We start from the raw sequence: 11714 nt of genomic DNA on the forward strand, positions 1-11714 counted from the left end.
GTGGTTACCGACGAAAACATCAAAAAAATCCACAAAATGATTTTGAATGACCGTAAAATGAAATTGATCGAGATAGCAGAGGCCTTAAACATCAAAGGAACGTGTTGGTCATATCATTCATCAATATTTGGATATGCGGAAGCTCTGTGCAAAATGGGTGCCGCGCGAGCTCACATTTGACCAAAAACAACAACTTGTTGATGATTCTGAGCGGTGTTTGCAGCTATTAACTCGTAATAAATACACCCGAGTTTTTTCCGTCGATGTGACAATGGATCCATCACTACACTCCTGAGTCCAATCGACAGTCGGCTCAGTGGACAGCGACCGGTGAACCGTCTCCGAAGCGTGGAAAGACTCAAAAGTCCGCTGGCAAAGTAATGGCCTCTGTTTTTTGGGATGCGCATGGAATATTTTTTATCGATTATCTTGAGAAGGGAAAAACCACGACAAAAAACAACAGTGACTATTATATGGCGTTATTGGGGCGTTTGAAGGTCGAAATCGCGGCAAATCGTCCCCATATGAAGAAGAAAAAAGTGTTGTTCCACCAAGACAACGCACCGTGCCACAAGTTATTGAGAACGATGGCAAAAATTCATGAATTGGGCTTCGAATTGCTTCCCCACCCACCGTATTCTCCAGATCTGGCCCCCAGCGACTTTTTATTGTTTTCAGACCTAAAAAGAATGCTCGCAGGGAAAAAGTTTGGCTGCAATGAAGAGGTGATCGCCGAAACTGAGGCCTATTTTGAGGCAAAACCGAAGGAGTACTACCAAAATGGTAGTACTCCTGTTACTCCAACCTGTTATTTAAGTAGTCAACCTGCAATAAAATCCTTGGATTCTGTGTTCCTTAATTCGAAAACGGCCATCGACTTCCGCAAATCTCTCAACGAGATGGATGAGCAGTACAACTCTCAACTAATATGGCTGCCTGGCCATAGGAACATACCGGGGAACTGCGAAACACATGAGTTAGCAAGGCTAGGAACTGCCTTACATATTCCAGGGAAATAGAATCTGTGTGTATGCCTCTGGCTACCCGCAAGCTCTTACTGCGTGAGAAGGCTGTTCTAATGACAAATGATCGATGGGAAAATTGCAAGGGTTGTAACGACGCCAAGCAAATACGGCTCCATTTAAACTTAAACCGTATCACAATTGACTGAATAGTCTACGTGAGCCTTTGCTCGCGCATCGCGAAAATCCGAGCTACTCGGAGGCAAAGCTGGCAAAATCGCTAAAAGTTGCCAAATCAACCGTTACAAATGTAATTAAAGTTTTTGGGGAACGTTTGTCGACAGCCAGGAAGTCTGGATCGGGGGGAAATCGAAAACCGGAAGCCGCTGAGACGGTAGTTTCAAGCGAAACCCTAACCTCTCTCTCCGAGATGCCGCAAATAAGCTGGATGTATCGTCTACAACCGTGCATCGAGCCAAAAAACGAGCCGGACTATCGACTTACAAGAAGGTAGTGACTCCAAATCGCGATGATAAACAAAATACACGACGATGCTGACGAAGTTTGACTGCGTGGTAATGGACGACGAAACCTACGTCAGAGCCGACTACAAGCAGCTTCCGGGACAGGAGTTTTGTACGGCAAAAGGAAGGGGAAAGGTAGCAGATATTTTCAAGCACATAAAACTGTCAAAGTTCGCAAAGAAATATCTGGTTTGGCAAGCCATCTGTACGTTCCGGGACTGTCAACCAAGAAATTTACGTGAAAGAGTGTTTGAATAAACGTCTGCTGCCTTTCCTGAAGAAACACGGTTGTTCCGTACTGTTTTGGCCGGATTTGGCATCTTGCCATTACGGTAAAAAGGCCATGGAGTGGTACGCCGCCAACAACGTGCAGGTGGTTCCCAAGGACAAGAACCCTCCCAACACGCCAGAGCTCCGCCCAATTGAGAAATACTGGCCAATTGAGAAATACTGGGCTATTGTCAAAAAACTGCTAAGGACGAGCAGCAGTTCAAGGCAAACTGGCTTTCTGCGGCGAAGAAGGTGGACAAGGTGGCTGTACAAAATCTGATGGCAGGTGTCAAGCGTGAGGCCCGGCAATTCGGATTTGGAAAAGCGAAAGCCTAACTGAATATTTTTCCTGAATTGTTGTTTTTGATCTCAGCTTAAAGCCATGCATTGACTAAACTACAAGTGTAGCTTAACCAACAGAGGAAAAGTATGCTCCTCTGTTGGTTAAGCTACACTTGTAGTTTAGTCAATGCATGGCTTTAAGCTGAGATCAAAAACAACAATAACGATTGAAGAGAAGCCAACAATAACAAACAAAACGAATTTTTCCTGAATTTTATACTAATTGAACTTGAAAAAGGAATTTAATTTGATTTTTTAAATAAACGATTTCACCGATTTACACGCGTTTTCCCTTGACCTAATTTTGACCGTATCACCCTTTATATGGAGCTGCCACTTTAACCCAACCTAACGACCTCGGTTGAATTTATATTCCTACATTGATAAAAACTGGTCTGTGACGGAGCTTCATCATTAAAAATTCAATTAAGTCCATCGATCGACTATTATTGAGATAATCCACGTCGAAAGTTCTAAAAAAAAAATAATCGCACGAAACTGTTCACGAGTTTATTCTATTTCTTTTTGGGCGAGATGTGATGTGATGCTCGTATGTGAAAACGTTCTAAGTACATATAACCTCGAAAATGTCAAACTATTCGATAAAACTGTCTGTTGGAAGATTAATACACTAGATTTGCCCAAACCCGAAACATATTACATGTTTACCATAAAAAAAAAATCCACTTGGAGGTTACCATATTCCTTTTCTGGGTGAACAATGCTATCTTCACACAATATTTTGTGCTCCGAACTTGATCATGACATTCATGTTTCTTCTCTGCTTGTATATACTACAAATGTAGCCTTTTTCTTATTTCGTACTAAGCATGATTACATTTGAGATGTTGTCATCTGAGTTATTCATCATTATGTGTTTCATTTTATTTCTTTGTTCTCTTTCATAGATTTCTAATTTATGCCTAACAATTGGTTCAAAAGTTCACCAAGCAGTTCCCATTGTGGTGGTAGTTTTGGAATAAACAAAACAAAATTTATTCTCATTGCCATTTATTTTTCACAAAACCAAAATCCCATTTCATTAAGGGACATGGCATTTCAAGATGCTTTCGACAGATAAGGGTAACGAGGTTCCCATTTCAAATTAAAGTGCTTATTAGATCATCGTCATTCGCAATACCCAAAGCATTGGACAGACTTAAATGTTATTTTAATATTCATTGAGGAAACAGAAGATTGTCGAACAAAACAAAAATGATATACTTCACAATCATAATCAATTGCTTGCTGATTTTGTTTTATCTCATGTTTTCCAAATAATACAAAATGAATTGAAGTTGGCTGAGAACGTGCTACCAATATCAACTGAACTTGTTCTTTCTGAATCCTCTAATGATTTTTTGGTTTCCTGTCCATTCACAAAAATAAGTACTCGATAGGTATTTTGTTTCGTTGAATTAGAATGAACCTCTTTACATTATCCTTGATTGGTTTGCATTTACGATTTCAATTTTAAAAATTGAAATGTCTTTGGCAGATATTCGCTATAGAGAAGGGTTATGCGACCTTCATTAGAAATAATTGGAGAGCTTTTAATTTATATGAATGTTCCATGCAAGTTATTGTTTTTTTTAAGTTAATATGAAAGAATGATCTGATTTTTAGTGCAATGAAATAGAAGATGTATTTCCATATTTTTTATAGACATAATTTATATATAAATTTGAATTTGGTACTTTATTTTGCGATTTGCTTGTTTATGAAAAAAACTGAAACAACGACTAAATTAAAATTTGTTTCCCAGCATTAAGCAAGGAAAATGTTACTCAAACGGGAATTGTGTCTTCTAACAGGTTGGATGATAAGTCCCCGGTCTAACAAAGAATTCGTTTTAATTATTCAACATAGTTCCCTTCAAGAGCGATACAACGATTATAATGACCTTCCAATTTTTTGATACCATTTTGGTAGTACTCCTTCGGATTTGCCTCAAAATAGGCCTCAGTTTCGGCGATCACCTCTTCATTGCAGCCAATTTTTTTCCCTGCGAGCATCCTTTTGAGGTCTGAGAACAAGAAAAAGTCGCTGGGGGCCAGCGAATACGGTGGGTGGGGAAGCAATTCGAAGCCCAGTTCATGAATTTTTGCCATCATTCTCAATGACTTGTTGAACAGTGCGTTGTCTTGGTGGAACAACACTTTTTTCTTCTTCATATGGGGCCGTTTTGCCGCTATTTCGACCTTCAAACGCTCCAATAACGCCATATAATAGTCACTGTTGATGGCTTTTCCCTTCTCAAGATAATCGATAAAAATTACTTTGCAATGTGAGCTCGCGCGGCACCCATTTTGCACAGAGCTTCCGCATATCCAAATATTGATGATTGATATGACCAACACACTCCTTTGATATCTTTAAGGCCTCTGCTATCTCGATCAACTTCATTTTACGGTCATTCAAAATCATTTTTTTGATGTTTTCGTCGGTAACCACCTCTTTCGGGCGTCCACTGCGTTCACCGTCCTCCGTGCTCATTTCACCACGCTTGAATTTTGTATTCCAATCAATTATTGTTGTATTCCCTGGGGCAGAGTCCGGAAACTCATTATCAAGCCAAGTTTTTGCTTCCACCGTATTTTTTCCCTTCAGAAAACAGTATTTTATCAAAACACAAAATTCCTTTTTTTTTCCATTTTTTTCACAATAACAAAAGTTGCTTCACAAAAAACGCTCTATCTCACAAACTAATTGGCTTACAGATGTCAAATTTTGACACGAATCATTTGAAGGTTGGTACTATATAAAAATAATATGCATTTAATACTAGCGACGCCATCTATGTGTCAAACCGGGGACTTATCAGCCAACCTGTTATATAGCCTCGAAATATTGCTCTAAGACCCCATAAAGTGTATATATTCTGCGTCGTGGTGAAATTCTGAGTTGATCTGAGCATGTCCGTCAGTCCATCCGTCTGTTGAAATTACGCTAACTTCCGAACGAAACAAGCTATCGCCTTGAAACTTGGCACAAGTAGTTGTTATTGATGTAGGTCGGACGGTATTGCAAATGGGCCATATCGGTCCACTTTTACGTATAGCCCCCATATAAAAGGACCCCCAAATTTGGCTTGCGATTGCTCTAAGAGAAGCAAATTTCATCCGATCCGGCTGAAATTTGGTACATGGTGTTAGTCACCCAATTTGGCTTGCGGAACCTCTAAGAGAAGCAAATTTCATCCGATCCGGCTGAAATTTGGTACATGATGTTAGTATATGGTCTCTAACAACCATGCAAAAATTGGTCCACATCTGTCCATAATTATATATAGCCCCCATATAAACCGATCCCCCGATTTGGCTCTCGGAGCCTCTAAGAGAAGCAAATTTCATCCGATCCGGCTGAAATTTGGTATATGCTGTTAGTATGTGATCTCTAATGACCGTGCAAAAATTGGTCCACATCGGTCCACAATTATATATAGCCCCCATATAAACCGATCAGCATTTGACCTCCGGAGCCTCTAGGAAGACCAAAATTCATCTGATTCAGTGTATATTTGGTACGTGGTGTTAATATATGGCCTCAAACATCCATGCAAAAATTGGTCTAAATCGGTCAATAATTATATATAGGCCTCATATAAACCGATCCCCAGATTTGAACTCCGGAGCCCCTTGGAAGCGCAAAATTCATCCGATACGGTTGAAATTTGGTACGTGATGTTAATATATGGTATCCACCAACCATGCAGGAATTGGTTCATATCTGTCCATAATTATATATAGGCCCATATAAACCGATCCCCAGATTTGACCTCCTGTGCCTTTTGGAGAAGAAAAATTCATCCGACCTGGTTGAAATTTGGTACGTGGTGGTAGCATATGATATTTAACAACCATGCCAAAAGTGGTCATATCAGTTCATAATCATATATAGCCCCCATATAAACCGATCCCGATATTTGGTTTTGGAGCATCTTGGAGAAGCAAATTTCATCCGAGTTGAAATTTGGTACATTGCGCTAGTATATGGCCGTTAACAACCATGCCTAACTAGGTCCATATCGGTTTATAGTTATATATAGCCCTCAGATAAATCGATCCCCAATCACATAAAAATTGGTCCATATCAAGTTCATAATTCTATATAGCTCCCATATAAGCGACCCCCATATTTCAATTTCCATGTCGATTCGTAATTATTTGTAGACTTACCTAATTAATAACTAAACTAATTAATACAAATAACTTCTTAACATAATCAAACTCGGAAGAGTAGGACAGTTAAAAATTATGGATATATATTTTTTTAAATTCGTAAAATTTAAACATTTTTTTTTAAACTATGCATTTTTGAATCAAAATAAAAAGGATTAAAAATAGCTATAGAAAGTGATTGAAATATAGTATAGCGATTAAAAATAGTTTCGTTTTTAATTAAAAAATTAATTGAATTTTGCCATCAACACCAATTAAAAATTTAATTGAATCAATTAAAAAATCAATTGACATTACATTTCAATAAAAAAATTAATTGGATCAATTAATTTTGTGATTGAATCTGATAATTTTTTTTTGTGTGAACTTTTTGAAGGGCGTCTGCTTTTCAGAGTATCCATGTTTGAGAGGTTTCGCAGTATACTATCCATCATTATATATTGACTCATATTTTAAGCTATTTACAGTAAATATAGAACCAAATTTTAATAATGCTTTTTTTTAATGTTCGCAATATAAGATACACATGTATATACAAAATATTTCACCTCAAATTAATATCAGATAATACTCCCTCATTAAATTGTCTGCCACACGTACCAATGATGTCACTTTTGTTTTGCTATTTTTCCATATCAAATGCAAATAATTAACAAATCACATTTTTACGAAAACATGAAATGTGAAAGTAACTCAGCAAAGTAAACAACAGTCATGTAGAGGAATCCCCCATGTGTTTGTGAAAGCAACGTGAGAGTAAAGAGTGTGAGAGAGCGAGAGAGCTAAAGTACTGTTATTGGGTATATGAGAAAGAAAAAATCATGTTATTGGGGCTTTTTTTTTAGTAAGAGTCATTGAGTGTGAAGGGGGGTCATGTAAACCAAACAAAGCCACAGGAAAACATACTGTTAAAAATGTGGGATAATGATTTCAATCGGTAGCGAAAAAAAAACAAAACATTTGACACATTTCAAAATTGGTAAGGGTTTTTTTTATGTGGCTACCAGTTTTTTCAAGCCTATACACTTTGGCTAATAGTCATTTAACGGGCTTTTCAGTTAGTTATCTTTCTACTGAAATTGGAATTAATTACATAATGTTTTTTTTTGGCAAAGATATTTGTAAAAATTGTGTAGGTAAACATTTACAGAAATCAATGAATGGTCGTGTAATAATGTCCTATGCTCCACGAAAAGAGCAATCTTAGCATTGGTATTCCTAACTTAAATACTGAGAGGCCGGCTATGTATCTCTCAAATTCGGAGAGAATCTGTTAGAAAAAAATTCGAAAGTATACAATTTAAATAGAGAGAAATTGAGATACATTTAGTATTGCGGTTTGTTGTGTCGTTTTTTTTTTGCTGGTTGCTTTGCTTGAGTTATCTCTCTTAAGCTGTTGGTCTTGTTGTTATTATTCTTCTCGGTGTTCTGATAAGAATGTATGGGTATTTGCTGTTACTTGTGTGTTAACGATTCAGTGGGGTAAGTGGGTGGAAAAACAAATGTGCGCTTCTAACATCAATGTTGCTAACTTTTTTAAGCTAGAAATAAACGTAAAACAGGAATATATGTGTTATGGCAAGTTTTTTTTTTGTAAATTGAATGAATGAAAAGTTAAATCAAAACTTTTGTTTAGTTTAATTCTATTATATGTCCGGTGTTGTAAACAATTTTATATGCAATGTATGACAGACAGTGCACACAAAAAAATATTTCTGATTAAATCACGAAATTAATCACACAAATTAGCATCAATTAAAAAATTAATATAAAGTCAATTAAAAAATTACTTGATACTATTAATTTTTGTGATTGATTTTTATTTTAATTAAAAAATTTGTTGAATCAATTTTTAATTAAATATTTTTTGAAACTAAATTAAGACTTTAATTGGAAAAATTTTCGTTATTTTTTTTCTCTGTGTAAATTAAAACTTTAATTGAAGAAAATTTGTGAAATTTTTTTCTATGTACCCACACCGAAAAAGGTCCGTAGTTAAATTAACGATAATTTTAACTTATTTTCATTGCATATGATGGCTACATCGAAAAGGAGGTAGACTGTTTTATAGGAAAAATGAACTAAATTGTGCTCCTCATTTCGAGATTCTCGAACTAACACCCTCTCATAAGGAATAGTACTTATGTGTACGGTCACTGAACTATATACCCACGTTTAGTTAATAAAATGAGACATACATAAAAAAGGAAAATTTCATTGGGCTGTGGAAAATTTCGTAAAAACTAATAAAATTTAACTACGAACAAATATTTTCTTCAATAAAAAATAAGTTAAATTTAGCGTTAGTTTAATTACGGACTTTTTTCTGTGTATACATATATAAATATAGACCAATATGGACCAATTTTTGCATCGTTGCCCTGGTGTACTTTTTAACTGCAATTCACGAACTAACACCCTCTCATAAGGAATAGTACGAACATTTTCTTTTCTTTAGTTGATACTTATGTGTACGGTCACTGAACTTTATACCCACGTTTAGTTAATAAAATGAGACATACTTTAAAAAACGAAAAATTTCATTGGGCTGTGGAAAATTTCGTAAAAACTAATAAAATTTAACTACGGACAAATAATTTTTTCCAATAAAAAATAAGTTAAATTTTGCGTTAGTTTAATTATGGACTTTTTCTGTGTTGTATACACATATATAAATATAGACCAATAAATATAGACCAATATGGACCAATTTTTGCATCGTTGTTAGAGGCCATATAAAGTAACATCACGTACCCAATTTCAACCGGATCGGATGAAATTTACTCTTCCAAGAAGCCCCGTAAGACAAATCTGGGTATCGGTTGGTATGGGGACTATACCTAACAGCTGACCAGTATGGCCTATTTGCAATCGGAGTATCCGACCTACATCAATTACAACTTCAACCAAGTTTCACGTCGATAGCTTATTTCGTTCGGAAGATTGCGTTATTTTACAGACGGTCAGCCGGACGGAGATCGCTAGATCGAATCAGAATTTCACCACGACCCAGAGTGTATGAGATTGAGACCATTATTTACATGTATTACAAACGGAATGCCAAAGTTAGTATACCCCTACCTTATGGTGGAGGGTATAAAGCACGTTCAGTATTAAAGCACGTTCAGTATTAAAAAACAACAACTATGTCAGCCGCCAAATTGCCATGTCAAAAAAAGCATTTAACATTTAAAAATTTATTGTACAAAATAATTTTATTTTTTATTTGTCAGAGCTGTCAGCTAATTATTGGCGTATATAGCTACTGTCTTGTACCGTATCTACACCGAAAAATAGTAAACTGTCTTATAGGAAGAATGAACTACCTCGCGCGAAATTGAACTATTTTGTACTCCATTTTTTGAGATTTCCACGAAGTGTTGTTAAAACCAGGAAAATTTAGTACCATGTTGTACTTTTTAACTGTTCTTTAACTGTCTCGAAATTAGTCCCTCTCATTGAAGAAAAAATTAACTAAAAGTAAATAAGAAAATCATTGTCGCCAAATCATGACCATTTTAACCATACAGTAGTTCATTCTTACTATTTTTGGGAATCGTACGAAAATTGTCATTTGTTTTAGTTAAAAATTAACTTATGTGTACGGTCATTGAACTTTATACTCGCGTTTAGTTCATGAAATGTTTGAGACTTACTTAAAAAACGAAAATTTCATTAGACTGTGGAAAGTTTCGCAAAAATAATAAAATTGAACTACAAACAAATAATTTTTTTTTGCAAGAAAAATAAGTTAAATTTGGCGTTAGTTTAACTACGGGAATTTTTTCTGTGTAGTTCTGTACAATGTGTGCCACCGTGGTGCAATAGTTAGCATGCCCGCCTTGTATACACAAGGTCGTGGGTTCGATTCCTGCTACGACCGAACATCAAAAACTTTTTCAGCGGTGGATTATCCCACCTCAGTAATGCTGGTGACATTTCTGAGGGTTTCAAAGCTTCCTTAAGTGGTTTCACTGCAATGTGGCCACCGTTCGGACTCGGCTATAAGGTGGAGGTCCCTTGTCGTTGTGCTTAACATGGAATCGGGCAGCACTCAGTAATAAGAGAGAAGTTCACCAATGTGGTATCACAATGGACTGAATAGTCTAAGTGAGCCTGATACATCGGGCTGCCACCTAACCTAACCTAGTTCCGTCCTAAAGGTGGGTATTAAGTTCGAGTTTAGCCGCTAAAATCGTCATTTTTCACTCAAGTGAAAACTAAATCAGTAAAAAAAGACATAAAATTATACGTATTTGTTGCAGATTTCATTATACCTTGATGGGGAATAGCCTAAAGCAAATTTTCACAAATTTTTTATTCCTTAAAATGGATTATTAAAGAAAAGTAATCGTGAAAAAATTACAATTTTAGCGGCTAAACTCGAACTTAATACCCACCTTAAGGAGTGAAAGGAACAATGTGTGCGCCGCATTGATATCGCCCGAAAAGAAAAAAATAATTAGATGGGATGAACACACAATATTTAATAGAAAGATATGCAATCATAATTTGAAAAAATACTGTATGGTATTTGGTAGTGGGAGGTGGCAAACGCATAAACCCATTTGAATATAAACAAACACTGACTATCAGAATTTTGCCCGCAAAGAAAAAAAAATTGATCAGTTGATACCTCGAAAATGCCTTCCTAAATATGCAGGGGCTATATATCCATCAGATATGTACTAAACTTATGGCGGATATTTTCCATTTCTTTAATTCTATATTTTAATTTCCTAATATAATTGCATGTGGGAGAGTTATGTCCATGCTACAATGCTGTCTGTGTATGTGTATGCTAAAGAACCTAAAATAAACCGCTACGTTGTCAGCATTGGCCACACAAAACAATCTATGTACGAAAGTAGGTGAATGGAGCAATAATTATAAAAATATACAATATAAAAATTTCTTCAACGATACAATAAAGAGAAGAATATGGCAAAATATGAAACAAAAAAAAAAAATGATAAACAGAGACAAACCTTTCAAAAGAAATATTATCGTAGGAAGAATTACAACGGGTGATTTGTTTATAATGATTTTTTACTGCTTAGTATTTTATTCACACTATTGTTTTAATTCTTAATGACATTTTAATTGATACAAGAAGAACAATAATTTATTTATTTATTTATTTTTTTTTTTTTGGTTTGGTATTATATTTTAATTCACATTTAAGATTTTTGAAAAATAATTTTGACAATATTATTTAAAGGTTTTTATTATATTTTTTTATGACACATAGAATTAGGATGATGACATTAATGCCATATACAAATTTTATTTGCACACACATTAATATTGGTTATTACAATAACATTTCTTTATTATTTTCATTTCTTATAATGCACATATCATAATTCAATAATTTTGTATTAAAACATTTAAATCATTTTTATTTAAATCATCTGGATATCGAAATTTTTATA

At 35.3% G+C, this 11714-nt stretch overlaps 1 protein-coding gene across 3 annotated transcripts in view; it reads right to left on the reverse strand.

Annotated features, from left to right (window-relative positions):
• sba (six-banded) overlaps window positions 1–11435 on the reverse strand; it is an 832225-nt gene extending 820790 nt beyond the window's left edge. For 2 of the 3 annotated variants that reach the window (XM_075292683.1, XM_075292684.1), the window contains exon 1: window positions 11268–11435. The gene's annotated coding sequence lies outside the window, so the exon portion shown is untranslated. The remainder of the gene's footprint in view (window positions 1–11267) is intronic. The other variant, XM_075292682.1, reaches the window with a different exon arrangement.
• Between the last annotated feature and the right edge of the window lie 279 nt (window positions 11436–11714).

The sequence above is a fragment of the Haematobia irritans genome, chromosome 1 (genome assembly GCF_050003625.1).
Source record: "Haematobia irritans isolate KBUSLIRL chromosome 1, ASM5000362v1, whole genome shotgun sequence".
Classification (NCBI taxonomy): Eukaryota; Metazoa; Arthropoda; class Insecta; order Diptera; family Muscidae; genus Haematobia; species Haematobia irritans.